Here is a 16,410-nt window from a genome sequence, read left to right on the forward strand (position 1 = left end):
TTTATATTCACTAGAATATTCGTACTTAAAATCTGATAAACATGTTTTGAAGACAATGCAAACAGCACAAGCCTAGGCTTGTTGGGTTGGCATACTGAGCTTTGTACACTCTTAACCCTATCCATCACAAGCCGATTTCCCCTTTCCCTGACAAGAAGCAGACAGAGAACGAAGAGGTTGATAAGTATTGGTCAGAGAAGACAGTAAGTTAACACCCCGACCTGATGGGATGGTCCTGAGAAGTAGAGGCGCATTGGTGAGATCCTACGAAGAAACTCCTCGTCAATCTCGAGCTATGATGATGAACTCTGAACATTTCTTCTTCGTCTTGCATGAGGGCTCGAAGTCCTTGTCACAGAGTTTCTGTTGCAATATGAATTGACCTGAGTTCAAGTTGACTCAAAGAGCTGGAGGGGTTGGACAGCTTCAAAATTTGAGGCCGAAGTTTTACACGTACCAGTCCAGTAGAGATTTTCTAAGTTATCCTGTTTGTCCGGACGACGGTCCACCCACCCACCCACTCTTTCTCATTCGTTACAAGCTAAGTCAAACAAGAAAAAGAGAGAAGCATCATGTGATTTGTACTATCCCTCGAAATTTTCTTTCTGAAAACTCGATGGCTTTGTCAAAAGTTGTTGATCCTAATGGCTCAGGCAAGTAAGCTTGAGTGCGTGCTGATAATTCTTGCGCAATGAAATGCATCGTGGGTTGCGAATCGGGGCTCATCCGCGTGCACGCCAGTGCCGCCGTGATGATGAATACCACTTTCTTGGCTAGTTGTCCGGTCGGAGGAGGAAGACGTACGTCGAGCACATCCTTCAGCAGCAAATTTGGGTTCTCCAATGTAAGACATATTGGGTAGACCGCCCAAGATGGGCCAAACCCGGCCAGTGAGCCACAAGGGCCCACAAGGTAGTTATTTGCCTATCTATAATAGAAGGCACCCCTTGGAAAACCAAGGTGATTTTTCCATATGCAAACACACTCCTTCGAATACGACGTCTTCTCTGTTTTCTTTCGGAACGCACACGAGTACGAAAGACGATCGAAGAACTCTCAAGCGCAAAGTGGCACTTAATCTGTGACAATACCGGGTATGTTCGTTATGTGATATGCCTGTACGATCGGTGATACAAGTTGATGGTCCTCGGGCACGTTTTCCGCATTGATCGAATTCGTTCCGAATATGTTTCGAATGTATTGATCGGGGATTGATTTTTCCCAACATTGGTATCAGAGCCCGTTTACTTGTTTCCCGATCATGCATATGTATCGTCTGAAGTGTATACTGCTTGTTGTTTCGTTTTGGCCTCATTTTTTTTCGTTTTCTTCGCGTCGCCAAACTATTCATGCATGTTTCGATTTCTGTTTTTCGTCAAAACTTGAATTTTATTGCATAAACAGAAAGTGCTCGTCGAGACTAGAAAAATGATGGGCGGCACGTCGCCGGAGGATGCCGCACGTGCCCTCACGCACCTCCAAGGGCCTTGGGGGCGACGGCGCGTGAGGCCCACGCGCGTCCGTGCGAAACGGCGCGTCCGTCGCCGCTTAACCGTCGATGATGACGTCAGCGTGACGTCATCGGGAGCGGACCCAAGACCCGACCCGGTCGACCTCTGACCCGAGACCCGACCCGGTTGACCCGATCCGTTGACTCGACCCGGTTGACCTATGACCTAGATCGTTGACCCGACCCGGTTGACCGTTGACCGAACCGGTTGACCGTTGACCGGTCAACGGTCGGACCGGTCAAACCGGTCGAACCGGACCGGTTCAGACCGGGCAGAATGACCCTATGTGTTCTTTCGGCCCGTTCGAGCTCATTTGAGCTCCGATTTGGGCATTCTTGGTATCAACGTGCTCGTATCGGAATGTTCTACGTTATGGTATATTCATATTACATGTTTGCTGCACTTATGAATGTGAAAATGCACGATAAACCCTATGTACACGTACTTAGGGGTATATTATTTGGCATTTTCTCTAGTATTTCTCAATAGTTTTTTGAAATACAAGTGCTAGATCATATGTATATGAATAAACATTCCTTATCTTAATGTATCATGGATTATAAGTAATCCTTTGTTCTGCATTTGTTGCAGAAACAATGGTACATTTGAGACGTACTCCGATAATCCCAAGAACGACAGCTCAAAAGGAGAAGCTTGAGAACCTAAGAGTCAAGCTAGCTCTTTATCGATAGGACGCTGGGGATGATATGATGACACACATCATCAAGGTCAACAAAATGATACAGGATATCATTTGGAACGGTTTTGTAATGCCGGAATATGTAATGGTCGGAGCCCTAAAATGCACTATTCCTGAGGAGTTGGGAAGAATTCTTGATAAGGTTAAAGAAACCTTAAAGGGTCCAAGCTATAAGATGCTTGTGGAGAATTTTCTGCAAGAATATATAAGGGTCGAGGCAAGGAGAACATCAACCCTTGCATTGAATGGGTCTCGACGCAAACCATGGCTCGGATCTAGGGGTTTTCCGGGAGCCTCTGTTTATGTTCCAAAGAAAATAGAACTTTCTAAAGAATTTTATGAGTCCTTTCCTGTCTATGTGTTGGATTGGTACACTTGATGTTGCTCTTTTAGGATTCGGAATCAATTCTGTACATGTTTCAAGTTGATATTACATGTTTTTAAACATTTGTGAATGTCTTATGAAATATATATATGGCTATGAATTTTTGTGATTTCTCATTTTATATTGCCATATTATATGTTATGTTATATGTGGGAAGTTCTTAAAAGTTTGTATAACTTTTGAAGAACCAATTTCTTTACATAAATGATTATGTTAATGGTAATTTCAAATTAGGATTTTTAGACGATGATTGAGAACATAGTGAACTTTCGACTCTAAGACCTTTTGTGAAACTATTCATTAATATGATTAGTTTATGTAATAATGATGCTGATGAAGCATTTAGATATGCTTTAATAATTCGTGCGTATGTGTCTGAAATGTTCAGATACGATGACTTCAGCAACTAAGAACATAGTGGCTGAACTTAATAAGGGAGAAAAACTGAATGGCGACAATTATGAGATTTGGAGTCTCACGATTCAATATGTGCTGGAAGAGCAAGAGGCACTCGAAGCTCTTAACCAGATTATGGAAGAACCTGAGGATGTGACAACTGCCCAACACAAGAGGGACAAAGATGCTTTTGCTGTTTGGAAAAGAAAGAACTCTCTTGCTCGCATTACGTTGCTAAGCAGCATGGACAATGACATCATGCGAGAGTTCGGACGTTTCCAGAGCGCCAAAGACATGTGGGCTGCACTGGAATCAAGATTTGGTCGAACTTCTGTGACCAAACTGAAACAACTCACTATCCGTTTCTACTCATACAAGATGTCTCATGGAAAGACCATGAAACAACATTTGAGGCAGATGTCGAATATGATTAGTGAGCTAAAGGATGCCGGGCACATACTCACTGATGAACAGCAGTTGCAGGCAGTAATCCGCTCCTTGCCTCAAAGCTGGGAGCATATGAAGATCCATTTGACCCACAATGAGGGTATTAAGACCTTCGAGGATGCTATGCGGCATCTTGAACTGGAAGAGGATCGCCTCATGGTGGCTAAACCAGAAACTGATATTTACTTTGCTGGTTCTAACTCGCATGGAGTTTTGGGCTCCAAGAGGAAGCACCCTACTGGGTCAAAGAAGTGGAAAGGCAAGGGGCCACGTCCTTCAGGGAAGAAGCCGAGGCTCAACCAACGGGAGAAAGGAAAGCGTCCTTTCAAGAAGAACATTTCAAGAGTGAAATGTTTCAACTGTGGCAAGAAGGGTCACTTTGCTCACGACTGTGGCGAGCCAAAGAAGGTAGAAACCCTTAGCATTCATGAAAATGCTACTTATGTGTCTAGTTCAGTGTTTCTAACCGAATATAATCCTTTGTGGACTGTAGACTTGGGAGCCACAGACCATGTAGCGAAGGACATAGAAGCTTTCGTGGAGTTCCGACGAGTTCCACAAGGAACGAAGTGGATATACGTGGGGAACAATTCAAGAGTGGAGGTCAGAGGCATTGGCACCTGTCAACTACTTATGCGCAGTGGACGCACATTGTTCCTACATGATGTGCTATTTGCTCCAGAGATTCATCGGAACTTAGTTTTGGTGTTGATTTTAGTTAGACTTGGTTTTAATGTAAACTTCCATAACAATGGTGTAGACTTGTGTTTAGGTACAAGTTATTATGGTTCCGGATATTTTTTAGATGGTTTCATTGTATTAGATGTTGACTATTGTGAAGTTAATGTTAGTTATTCCTTAGTTACATCATCTGATTCTTATGAGAACGATGTGAACGTGTGGCATGCTAGACTTGGTCATATTGGCTAATAAAGAATGAATAGATTGGCTAAAGATGGCTTATTGGGCAACATTAAAAAGGTTGATTTGCCCATATGTGAGCATTGCCTAGAAGGAAAAACAACGCGGAAACCATTTGGAAAAGGAATAAGAGCTGAATTTCCTTTGCAATTAATCCATACTGACATCTGTGGTCCAATGAATGTAAAAGCAAGGCACGGGTCTATTTATTTCATCACATTCATTGATGATTATACTCGATTCGGACATGTCGATTTGATTTCTCATAAGTCCGAGGCTTTAAATTGCTTTAAAAGATTTATGAGCTTAGTGGAAAATCAATTAGGCAAGAAAATAAAAGCATTAAGATCCGATCGAGGTCGAGAATATCTGTCTGATCAGTTCATAAATTTATGTGATGAAAAGGGAATAGAAAGACAACTGACTATTCCATATACTCCTCAACAAAATGATGTTGCGGAAAGAAGAAACAGAACCTTAATGGAAATGGTTAGATCAATGATGGCACAAGCTAACTTGCCCATCACCTTTTGAGGTGATGCTTTGTTGACTGCTGCCTACATACTTAACCGTGTGCCTTCTAAATCAGTTGCTTCTACTCCATATGAGTTATGGACAGCGTAAAGCTCGATTTAAGCTTTCTAAAACCTTGGGGTTGTCTTTGTCTATACTCGTGAGTCTACTCACAAGTATGGAAAATTAGGCCCAAGAGGCAAAAAAGAGTATTTTTATAAGATACTCAGAGCATTCAAAATGATATGTATTCATAGGTGAGCAAGAAAGCGGAAGTATAACTGAATTTGAATCACGGGATGTCACATTCTTAGAGAATAAATTTCCTAAAAAGGGCAAAGTAGGTGGTGATTACTCACTATACGAATCTGTGGATCGTGATAGTGAAGTTAGTGGGAGCATTGTGACAAATGGAGAGTTGAATGCAACCCAGTCTCAATTGCAACCATTTAAAGAGTCGACACCACCATTATCTAATTCGAGTGGGAGCGCAATGGAACGTGGTGAATCATCAGGAGTACAGCATTCCATACGACAGTCAAGTCGTAATAGGATTCCCCGTCGACGTTTTGAAATTGAAGGAGAAGCTTTCATGATCGCCCCACAAGATGAAGATGAGCCGAAGAATGTGAACGATGCTCTAAAGTGCCATGATGAGGAAGAATGGATACATGCAATGGAAGAGGAAATAGAGTCATTAAGATCAAACCAAGTTTGGGAATTGGTTGATCTTCCAAAAGGACGCAAAGCCATTGGGAACAAGTGGGTTCTCAAAATAAAGCGTAAGGCTGATGGCTCAATAGAGAGGTATAAGGCTCGCCTTGTGGCGAAAGGATATAATCAACAGGAAGTAGTTGACTTTGAAGAAACTTTTTCTCCTGTGGTTAGATTTACCTCTATTCGCCTTATTCTGGCAATAGTAGCTAGTATGGATCTTGAATTACATCAAATGGATGTAAAGACTGCATTCCTCAATGGAGAATTAGAGGAAGAAATTTATATGGAACAACATGTTGGTTTCATTACAAAAGGCCAGTAGCACAAAGTGTGTCGACTATTGAGATCGATAAATAGCCTTAAGCAGTCTTCGAGACAATGGTATATACGTTTTCACAATGCCATAATGGCATATGATTTTGTAATGATTAGTGAAGACAATTGTGTATATATCAAAAGATCCAAAGATCAATTTGTGATCTTATCATTATATGTTGATGATATACTAATTGCCGGAAGCAAAGATGGAGTTTGTTAATACATCTAAGAATTGGTTATCTTCCAATTTTGAGATGAAAGATATGGGTGAAGCTGCATACATTCTTGGAGTTAAGATTTCAAGAGATCGATCAAAGAAATCCCTATCCCTTTCACAAGAGACGTATGTGAATAAAATCCTTGAGCGATTTCGTATGCAAGACTGTAAACCAATATATACTCTTATTGCAAAGGGCGAAGCATTAAGCGACAGAATGTGTCCTAAGACTTCACAAGAAAAGGAGCAAATGGAACAAGTTCCATATGCTAGTGCTGTCGGAAGCTTGATGTACGCTATGATATGTACAAGACCTGATATTTGTTATGCAGTTGGAATGGTAAGTAGATACCAATCCAATCCAGGTCAAGCACATTGGATCGCCGTCAAAAGAATCCTGAGATATCTAAAGGGAAGTGCTGACTATGCGCTGACTTATCAAGGAAGTGATCTACACCTTGAAGGCTATACTGATGCTGACTGGGGAGGAGATTTAAAAAAAAGGAAATCTACTTCTGGATACGTGTTCTTATTGAATAATGACGCCATATCTTGGAGCAGTAAGAAGCAACAGTGTGTAGCCTTATCTACAATGGAAGCCGAGTTCGTGGCTCTATCAGCAGCGGCACAAGAAGCTATTTGGCTTAGAAGATTTTTGGATCACTTAGGTGTTACTGAGAATGCCGCAAACCCAGTATTGGTCTATTGTGATAGCCAAGCAGCAATAGCGTACACTAAGGATCCCAAGTACCATGGAAAGACCAAACATATAGATATCAAGTATAACTATGTCAAGGACATGGTTGCACGAAAGGAAGTGAACGTGAAGTACATATCTACACAAAGGATGATAGCAGATCCTATGACGAAGCCGATTCCTAGAGAAGTTTTTCTTGGTCATGTGAGATATCTAGGACTGTGTAGAATATGATGTACTGAATATTGTAATTTTCCCAGAATGTTCACTATTAATGAAGTTTGTTATTATCAAAGCCTATAAGTTTGTATGACGTTTGTGAATGTCGATGCTGAGTGCATTATATTGAAAAGGTATGTCGGACAGATGAGAGATTAGCCCACTCACACGGGTAATCGCCTCTACTCACTGTGTGATGAATAGAGATGAGACAGTTTTAAGCTTGTTATCTAGGTGATAATTGAGAGCTCAAGCTTGAAGCATGGACGTCGCCTTAACAGAATGTTAAGATGAGGACATATAGATTATTATGTCCGAAAGTGAAATGACCGACATATTTCACTTTACCTGTCTTTAATGTCAGATGTGAGTTCTGATAGATGCTTATGAATAGAGTAGATTTGTGAACTCAAGTTAGACATTGAGTATGTCTAAACTATCATCTGTACGGTATTGAGAGTAAAGACATACGCTCTATGGGAAAAGGAGAGAATACCGTAATACGTATTTCATATTACGTATGCATGGGACGACCGATAAGAGTTGGCAAAAAGTTATGATCTCAACTTTTAAGTCGTGTGAGACTCTTGAGGAAAATAGTTTTTCTCAATTAAAGTGCCCTCACGACTCTTACTTATTCTCAAAATTTCTATTCAATGTTTGCTATCTTAGGATCTTGCCGATGATCATGATAATTCGGTCTAACGGGGCATTTCTAGAAAATCAAGTTGGACTGAAATGGAGAGGTTTAAGGAAAGAGGAAGATCAATTTGATTTATGATGTCACATTCTATATTTGTATTCACAGGTCGACCAATTATGATTTTGAGTAAATCATAGTTGTGAATACAATATACGAGATACTAAAACAGATTAAGAGAGATGAAAATTGTGACTGATTGATCTAGGGAACTGCATACTAATTCTACTCTGGATAATGCTCAATTTGAGCTGTTATATATTCCTAACAGATGTATAACAACGAGCTCTCGGAGTATGCTGGTCGCACGGATTATTTGCCAATATGAACTTTGCAAGGAAGAGAGTTGTGTTTAGCCCATCGTGGGCGAGTGGGAGGTGTAAGACATATTGGGTGGACCGCCCAAGATGGGCCAAACCCGGCCCGTGAGCCACAAGGGCCCACAAGGTAGTTATTTGCCTATCTATAATAGAAGGCACCCCTTGGAAAACCAAGGTGATTTTTCCATATGCAAACACACTCCTTCAAATACGACGTCTTCTCTATTTTCTTTCGGAACGCACACGAGTACGAAAGACGATCGAAGAACTCTCAAGCGCAAAGTGGCTCTTAATCTGTGATAATACCGGGTATGTTCGTTATGTGATATGCCTGTACGATCGGTGATACAAGTTGATGGTCCTCGGGCACGTTTTCCGCATTGATCGAATTCGTTCCGAATATGTTTCGAATGTGTCGATCGGGGATTGATTTTTCCCAACATCCAATAATGTTGACGTTTGCGTCATAGATAGGGAAGAGAGAAGATCCCCTGGATGGTCCCCCATCATTATCTCTAGCGCCTCTACTCCGAAGTAATACACGTCACATTTGTCCGTCACCCGCATTGTTACTGCTAAGTCTGTTTTCCATTAAAAGAAGAATGAATCAATGTTTTGATCATAACGTCAAGTCATACACAAATTTCAAATTTCTATGATATGCTTACGCAAACCACTTTTCAAAAATCTATACTTGCGCTTCAGAAAGTCTTGTTAGAAATATTCGATGAATGCGAATTCAAGATGTTAGTCAGAGATATTTAGTCAATCCGAGATGGTATGTAAACGTGAAATGTAGGTTAGATTTGATCGTGGAGCTTACCAGGAGCCATCTAGCCATAAGATCCAGCCACTGCGGTCCAATTCGATGAGTCTGAATTCAAGAGTCTCGCCGTTCCGAAATCCAAGAGCTGAGGCTCGAAGTCGGGCTCGAGCAAGATGTTGTTCAATGTTATGTCCTGGTGGACGATAGGGGGCGAGCAATTGTGATGTAAGTAGGCAATCGCGAGAGCCACGCCATGAATAATATTCACCCCTGTACCCCAGTCCAATTCAATTGCTCCTGTTCCTCCATACAAGACCTTTGCCAAACTGCCTCTCTCAACAAACTCATAGACCTAGTAAATGCAACCCCTCTTGAAACAGGACCCGTGGAGCTTGATCACATTGCGGTGCCAGATGTCGGTCAACACGCGGATCTCATCATCGAAACTCTGGCGGTTGACCTCTGGGACATCGCCCGATTCTGATGCGTTGAGCTTTTTGACAGCAACAATTTGGCCGCTGGGCAGTTCGGCCTTGTAAACGCTCCTGAACCCGCCTTTTCCGATGCTGTACTCATTGCTGAAATCGTCGGTGGCCTTTGCGATGTCACTGAATGTGAACTTCCCGTCCCTTTCCCATATGATCGGCTCGGATTTCTCTTTCTTTTTAAGACTCTTGATCTCTTCGTCGAGAAGCTTGTTTCGCTGCTGCCGAAGCGCCAGAATCACAGCAATTTGAATCGCTAGAAATAGTAAGCAGCAGACGCCAACACTCGCACCAACCCGAACCTTTTTCCTGTGGTGAGACGATTTACAGCTCATCCCCCAAGGTAATAATCCCATTGTGTTTCGACACAAGCCCGAATTCTGAATAAAAGCACTTTCGGGCACTCGTTGGAAGATCCCGCCGCTAGGAACCGCACCAGTCAGCTCATTGTACGATAAGTCTACGGAACTTAAACTCTCCATGATGGAGAGAGAAGCGGGGATTGTACCTGACAAATTGTTGTGCGAAAGATTGAGATTTTCTAGTTTAGTAGCTTTGCCAAATTGGAAGGAATTGGTCCTGCAAGTGAATTGTGGCTCAGGTCTAGGAGGTAACGTAGCGTGGACAACTTCCCGAGCACAGATGATATGTTAACTGACAGATTGTTGTTACTCAAAAGTAAAGCAGAAGAAGGATTTTTGTATATTCGATAATATATAAAAGAGTATATGGAGAGTCTATTTATAGGCTTATTAGATAACTGATTAAGGAAACAAGATAAACATAATATCAAATCTAAATCAATCAAGGATATGCAATATCGAAAGAAATATATGCATAATCCTGAGAGATAAGCAGAATCAAATAGATATCCTGATATCGCTAACACTCAAGTTCAAGCTCAGTAAATTCTGGCAATTCGCTAGCTCGTCTGGTATGCTACCAGTCAATGCGTTCTCTGACAAATCAAGATAATCTAGCTTCGATAAGTTTCCTAACGAGGTGGGAATATCTCTGGCCAAATGGTTCTTGCTCAAGTTCAGCTTGAACAACTTCCCTAGATTTCCCATCTCGTCGGCAATTCTCCCGGTCAATTCATTGCTGTCCAAATTCAGGATGCGCAACTGAGACAATTTCCCGAGCTCCGGCAGGATACGGCCCGAGATTTTGTTACCATCTATCTGTAATTTCGTGAGATTAGTACAATCTCCCCATTGTGCTGAGAGAGTCCCGACAAATCGGTTGTTGCTGAGGCTTATTAAGGTTAGATTTGGATAAACTCCGAACACACTTGTGATAGCTGCAGTGAACTGATTGCCCTCTAGAACGACTGTTGTTATCCCCAAACAATCCCTCAAGCAGTCGGGCAGCAGCCCGGTGAACTTGTTCTAATTGACGACAAGTTCTTGTAGAGCGAAGCCACTGCATAACTCGGGCGGCAGTTCTCCGGTGAAGCTGTTATTCGAAAACCTAACATGGTGCAGAGAAGGGCTGTACTTGCCGAAATCACCTGGTAATGTTCCTGAGAAATTGTTCGTGAACAAAGAGATTGATTCTAAGTTAGCAAGGTGAGAGATGGTCTCAATGACCTCTCCATGAAGCTGGTTTGTGTTAAGGTTGAGAGTGGTCAACAACATGAGATTCCCGACCTCTGGAGGAATAGTCCCAGTGAGTTTGTTAAAGAAAAGCTGGAGGGATTGAAGGTTTCTGAGGTTCCCCAATGTTGAAGGGATTTGGCTGGAGAGAGAGTTTGTTGAGAGGTCTAACTCGACCAAATTCTCCAAGCTCCCGATCCCTACCGGATCGGGCCAGAGAGCAAATTGCTGTACAAAAAGAGGAGATTGAGCTTGGTCAGGCTTCTGATTTCCGGAGGAATTTGCCCGGAGAGAAAATTGTTCTGGAGCTGCAAAGAAATGAGTTCTGTCTAATTTGTGAAGAAGGCGATAACTCACCGGACAGGCGATTATCCGAAGCTCCAAACGTCGACAATCTGACCAGATTGGACAGAGAGAGAGGCAGCTCCCCGGAGATCGAATTCTCGGCGAGGGCTAACACGGTGAGGTTAGAACAAAGCCCGAGCTCGGAAGGGATTGAAGAGTTCAAGCGGTTTGTGCCCAAATCAAGCCTTTGAAGCTTTCTCAATTGACCAATGGAGCTAGGAATTGCCCCTTTAAAGGAATTGTTGTACGTCTCTATCATCTGAAGCTCAGACAGCAATCCCATGTCTCTAGGAATCGGACCACCGAACGGATTGTTACCAATCCGGATCTCCTTCAGCCGGGAAAGTTTTGATATGTTTGAGATTGGCCCCTGGAGCGAATTCTCAGTGAGGTTGAGGTATTCCAGGTTCACCAGGTTGGTATAGACAGCCTCGGGAATTTCGCCGGTCAATCTGTTTAGTGACAGGTCGAGGTACGTCAGATTCTGGCAATTGGCCACAAAGCCTGGGAATTTGCCATCGAGCTTGTGACATCCTCAAATTTCGACCTATTCGGGATGTAATGAAATGATGATTTTAATCGATGCACTATTAGTAATTCTCGCTCTGAATTGATCACTCATGAGAGACTAACCGATAGGGAAAGGCTGTTAAGGAATTAAGTACGCACGACCTGAAAACTCGACTAGGGATTGACAATTCGACCATAAGGATTGACGAGGGACAATTTTGAGCCATTATAGACTGATCAAGGGATGGTTATAGAACGATTCACCAATAGTATACAATCGGATCGCGGGTGATTCCGCTTGACCGTTGTATGTATTGCGAACGATTCTAAACCCATTGACTGATGATCGCGTATTTCGGAACTAGCGATTGATCCCTCGCAATTACATGACAATCGAAATCATTCATGATTCGAGAAAACTTAAACGTGATTTGATGTCGAATCAACCATGGGTTGTATACGCGTAACTCCTAAAAGCCGCCCGTTAGTTTGAGATATACTAAAATCGCAATCGATCGATTTTGACCATGAATTAGAGTCCGAAATTGGGTGTCGATCTTTCGAGGATTTCAAGACTAAACTATTGGACGTCGCCTCGTTAATTCTCTGATTTATCGATTTGCTCGGAATTCTCGAAAAAGGATTAATGGGCCGAGAATTTGGAGCCCACAAGGAAGTGGGCCGGACAAAGGCACATTGGGCCTCAAGCCCAATGTGGTTCAGCCATTTGGGCCCAAGACAAGCCCAAGTGAGCCCAATGAAGCCCATTAAGCCCATTTTCTATTTTCAAGCCCAAGTTTGAGCCCATTAGCATTTTCAAGCCCATTCCTTATCCGTTTGAGCCCAAACTTGATTTATACGAGCCCGTACAAAATTCTAGCTCGTATACGTGTATAGTATTTTTATACCTTTGTGAAATTACCAAATTTCCCTTCTTGCATTTATGACAAAGAAACAAAATGGTTTAATGCAAGAAGACTTTGTTGTCTTGTGTGATCATGAAGAAGACTTTGTTGGCTTTGCATTTATGAGAGAAATATCTCTTGGCCTCTCTTCTTTCCCCCCAAAAGACCACTCTCTCTCTCTCTCTCTTTCCTTTTCCCCCCTCATTCACGTCCATTTCTCTCTCTCCCTCTTCTTCCTTCCTCACGCCAACCCCCTTCCTCCCTTTTTGCTCAGCCACATTCAGCCACCATTCGGCCCCTTTGGCTGTTGATTTACTGGCCAGAACCATCAGCAGCGACGCTGTGACTCCCCGCCACCGTGCGCAACCCGTTCGTGCCGTTTTCCGTCGCCAAATCGCCTCACCGAAGCCAAACCGGTTCTGTGGGCTGCTGTTCAGCCCCGTTCCGGCTGTGTGTCGTCGTCCCGAGTCGATTCCGAACCGTACAACGCGTAGCCCTCGCCGCCGCCGTCGCGTCCGTGTTGTCGGAATCGCTAACGGGTGAGTTATCGCCCTAATCCCTTGCTTAGTAGGTTAAACTTGATTAGAGTGGATTAGCTTAAGTTAATTATGTTTAGTGTTAATTAATTAGGAATTAGTTGTTAAGCTATTGGAATATTATATTAATTTTCGGGAATTAAATAATAATATTTTATTAATTTCGGAATTTAAAATATTAATATTTTTGTGGAAATTCCGAAATTAAATTGTGGTTATTTTAGGCTTAATTTGTGATGCCTAAGTTGGAATTTTTCCTTATATATTGGTTTGTATGTTGAATTGAATTGATTGATTATTATTAAATATAGAATTGTGGGAATTTAATTAATAAACCCTAAGGTGTCAGGTTTATTTGTTAAGTTTTATGTGAGAAATATGTTGTGGATACATACTTATAGAAGCATGCCAAGTTTGAGAATTTATTGATATGTGCATAATCACGTGTGAATATTTTAGTACATTTTTATGTGTGGAAGTTGCAATATTTCAACGTATTAGCACGGATCATGTTTGCATTGGCTATTGATAAATATAATGATGGAACCTGAGTGTTGCTATGTGTGCATGATAACCTAAAGGTTCCTTTCGTGCCCGATTATATCGGAAAATCGTATACCGGATGACCGCCAATCTAGGATTTGGCCGTGGCCCTAACGGGTGTCCCCAATTTGGTAATTGGAAGTCGTTGCTGGTAGCAGGGGAGACGTAGTTATTCGCGAATCGGATTCGGAATGAACCCATTTATGGGATATGCCGTTATTGTGGTCGGGTGAGACGATGCCGTGCCCGATGGGGCGGGACGATGCCCGGTTATACAGGAAAACCGCGAACTTGATGCGAATATCGCGGGTTGTGCCATGCTCCAGGTGTGGCTGTAGTAATCGAAATACGCATGAAAGATTGTGGCGGCATTGCGCTTGATTATAGGATGAAATTGTGAGGCACGGTATGGGACGGGCCGAAGCGGTTTCACTTTATAATTGGGACACATGTTGATGCATTGTGCATGGAAAAGTTGTTGCGTATTCTGATTACATTATATGCGTGTTGCATTATGATTGTATATGATGTTATAACGTGCAGGGTGTGTGCCAAGGCAAGGTAAGGTTACCTACGATTGTGTGACGGCATCTTGTGTACGTTGGGCTGAGTTGCATGTTTTAGGTGTATCCGAGATGAGTTGACCTCCTAATCGAGCTTAGGTTGTTAACTCGCTGAGATTTATCTCATTGTTGTTGTTTAACCATTTTCAGGCCCTAAGTGATGAAAAATCGCCACGTGCGATTTTGGGGTCCCTGTTGACTGGGACCAGGAGGTGACAAGGTACCCGTTCGAGGGGTCAAACTTCTTTTGAGGTCACCTCGTAGGTAGAGGAGATAGGTTAACCCCCTACCTTTGTGGTTGTAATCTGGAAGGTCCGCGTGGCAGACTTGTAATATATTAACCCGATGTATTGCTGATGATGTTGTTTAAATTGAAGTGTGTTTTCCTTACTATCCCGTTTATTGATTGTTGTTGGGTGAATTAAGTTCGCTTCCGCATGCGTTTAATTGTTAAGGATTTGATTGGGTCGGTGATGCGTCCTGGGACGTTGCCATTTCATGACCTTTGGCGGGATGTTAGTGCGCTTGTGGGTTCGGGGCGTGACAGAGCTCATTCTCAGAGAGGCTCAGGTAAGTCATCGATGGCATAACGGAGAATTTCGACCAGTCAGGAGATTTCAAGTAGTTTGATTGAAGATCCAAGTGCCAAACATTCGTGAGATTGCTGATATGGTAAGGAACAGTATCCTCAAGATTGTTTTTCAAGAGGCTCAAGTACTGAATCTCTCGCAATCGGCCCATCTCAGGCGGCATGCCACCTCCGAAGAGATTGAACCCCAGGTCCAGGAACGTGAGCTTGGAGAGATTGCCGATCGATGATGGTATCGAGCCCCTGAGATTGTTGTTGCTGGCGTCGAAGCGGGCCGGGTTCGGGAGCGAAGTGAAGTCGAGTGCATCGAGTGTGCTACTGAGGCTTGAGTCCGAGAGGCTGATCTCCGAGACTGACCCGCCCTTGTTGCAGGCAACGCCAGTCCAGTTGCAGAGAGGGGCGACGTTGGCGAGAGACCATGAACTCAAAGAAGGTGGAGGAGGAGGAGAAGAGAGAGAGTTCTTCCATTTGACAAGAGCTTGTGCCTCCTTGATCAGGGACGCCGAGGCCCGAAATGGCAGCAAGAAGAGAAGACAGAGGAAGAGAGGGTGGGCTACAGTCGATTCTGCCATGCCTAACAAGATGGTATTGGACCTCATGAGAAACGAGCCGGATGATACTGTTTTATAGCACCACGGGTTGTCTCACACTCCCACACAAAGTTCGACTTTTAATCATTTTCCGAAAACATTGGATGGACATTCTACGTGGCTTCCTTCATGTCATTTCGCCCGCATAACCACCCACGTGTAATTCCTTTTTGAAAAAATGACTGCATCGGTTATATGTATTCAACATTTTTAAACAAAAAAGTAAGTTAACCGTCAACATATTGGGGTTGACGCTTGATACGAGAAAACAAAAGAAATGGCGTAATTGCACTTTGCTTCCTGAACCGACTCCAACCCTGAAGACTTAGAGAAAGAAATGTCCGAACTGAAGGTTTGAAAAAGCTACGGCAACTTCCTTGGCATGAAGTCGGCAGCAAAGGAGGACAATTCGAAGTTGTTCTTCAAGTGACAAGTAAATGGACACCACCGACTTCAAAAGGCGGTGAAACTCAAGCCTATAGATAAGGCTTAAGAGTGAAAGAGAAGATATATTGTAATAGCTGCGTGAGATTATTTTCGAGTGTTGTGCTTGTACAGCAGCAATGCAAAAGGAACTGAGTTTGATTAAGGCTCCAAGTCAATCGGAATCATGCAGTGATAGTTGATACTAGTTGACGATTAGTAAAAATTATCGATGTCGCTTTTCGAATCCCAAGAAGATTTGAGGTGGAGCACTTTTTTCCGATGGTTATTCGACAAGGGATGCAATTGAAACCGCTTCGAAACTACAACTGACGTGATGGAAAATTTCGAAAGTTTATTTATACTACGAGGAGTGGACCAAAAGAAAGTTTAGTAATACTTCATTTGGCTGATAATCATCTATTAATCGATTCAACCATCAACAAACAGATTTGAATGAAAAGGACGAAATTAATTTGTGCCATTTATCACGTGGGAA

General features: G+C 42.7%; 1 pseudogene; it reads right to left on the bottom strand.

Annotated features, from left to right (window-relative positions):
• Positions 1-570: 570 nt before the first annotated feature.
• Positions 571-15,481, bottom strand: LOC130135728 (MDIS1-interacting receptor like kinase 2-like; annotated as a pseudogene).
• Positions 15,482-16,410: the final 929 nt, after the last annotated feature.

Source organism: Syzygium oleosum, unplaced genomic scaffold, assembly GCF_021117445.2.
Source record: "Syzygium oleosum isolate NSW1041296 unplaced genomic scaffold, Sole_v2.1 Sole_v2.37, whole genome shotgun sequence".
NCBI classification, from domain to species: domain Eukaryota; kingdom Viridiplantae; phylum Streptophyta; class Magnoliopsida; order Myrtales; family Myrtaceae; genus Syzygium; species Syzygium oleosum.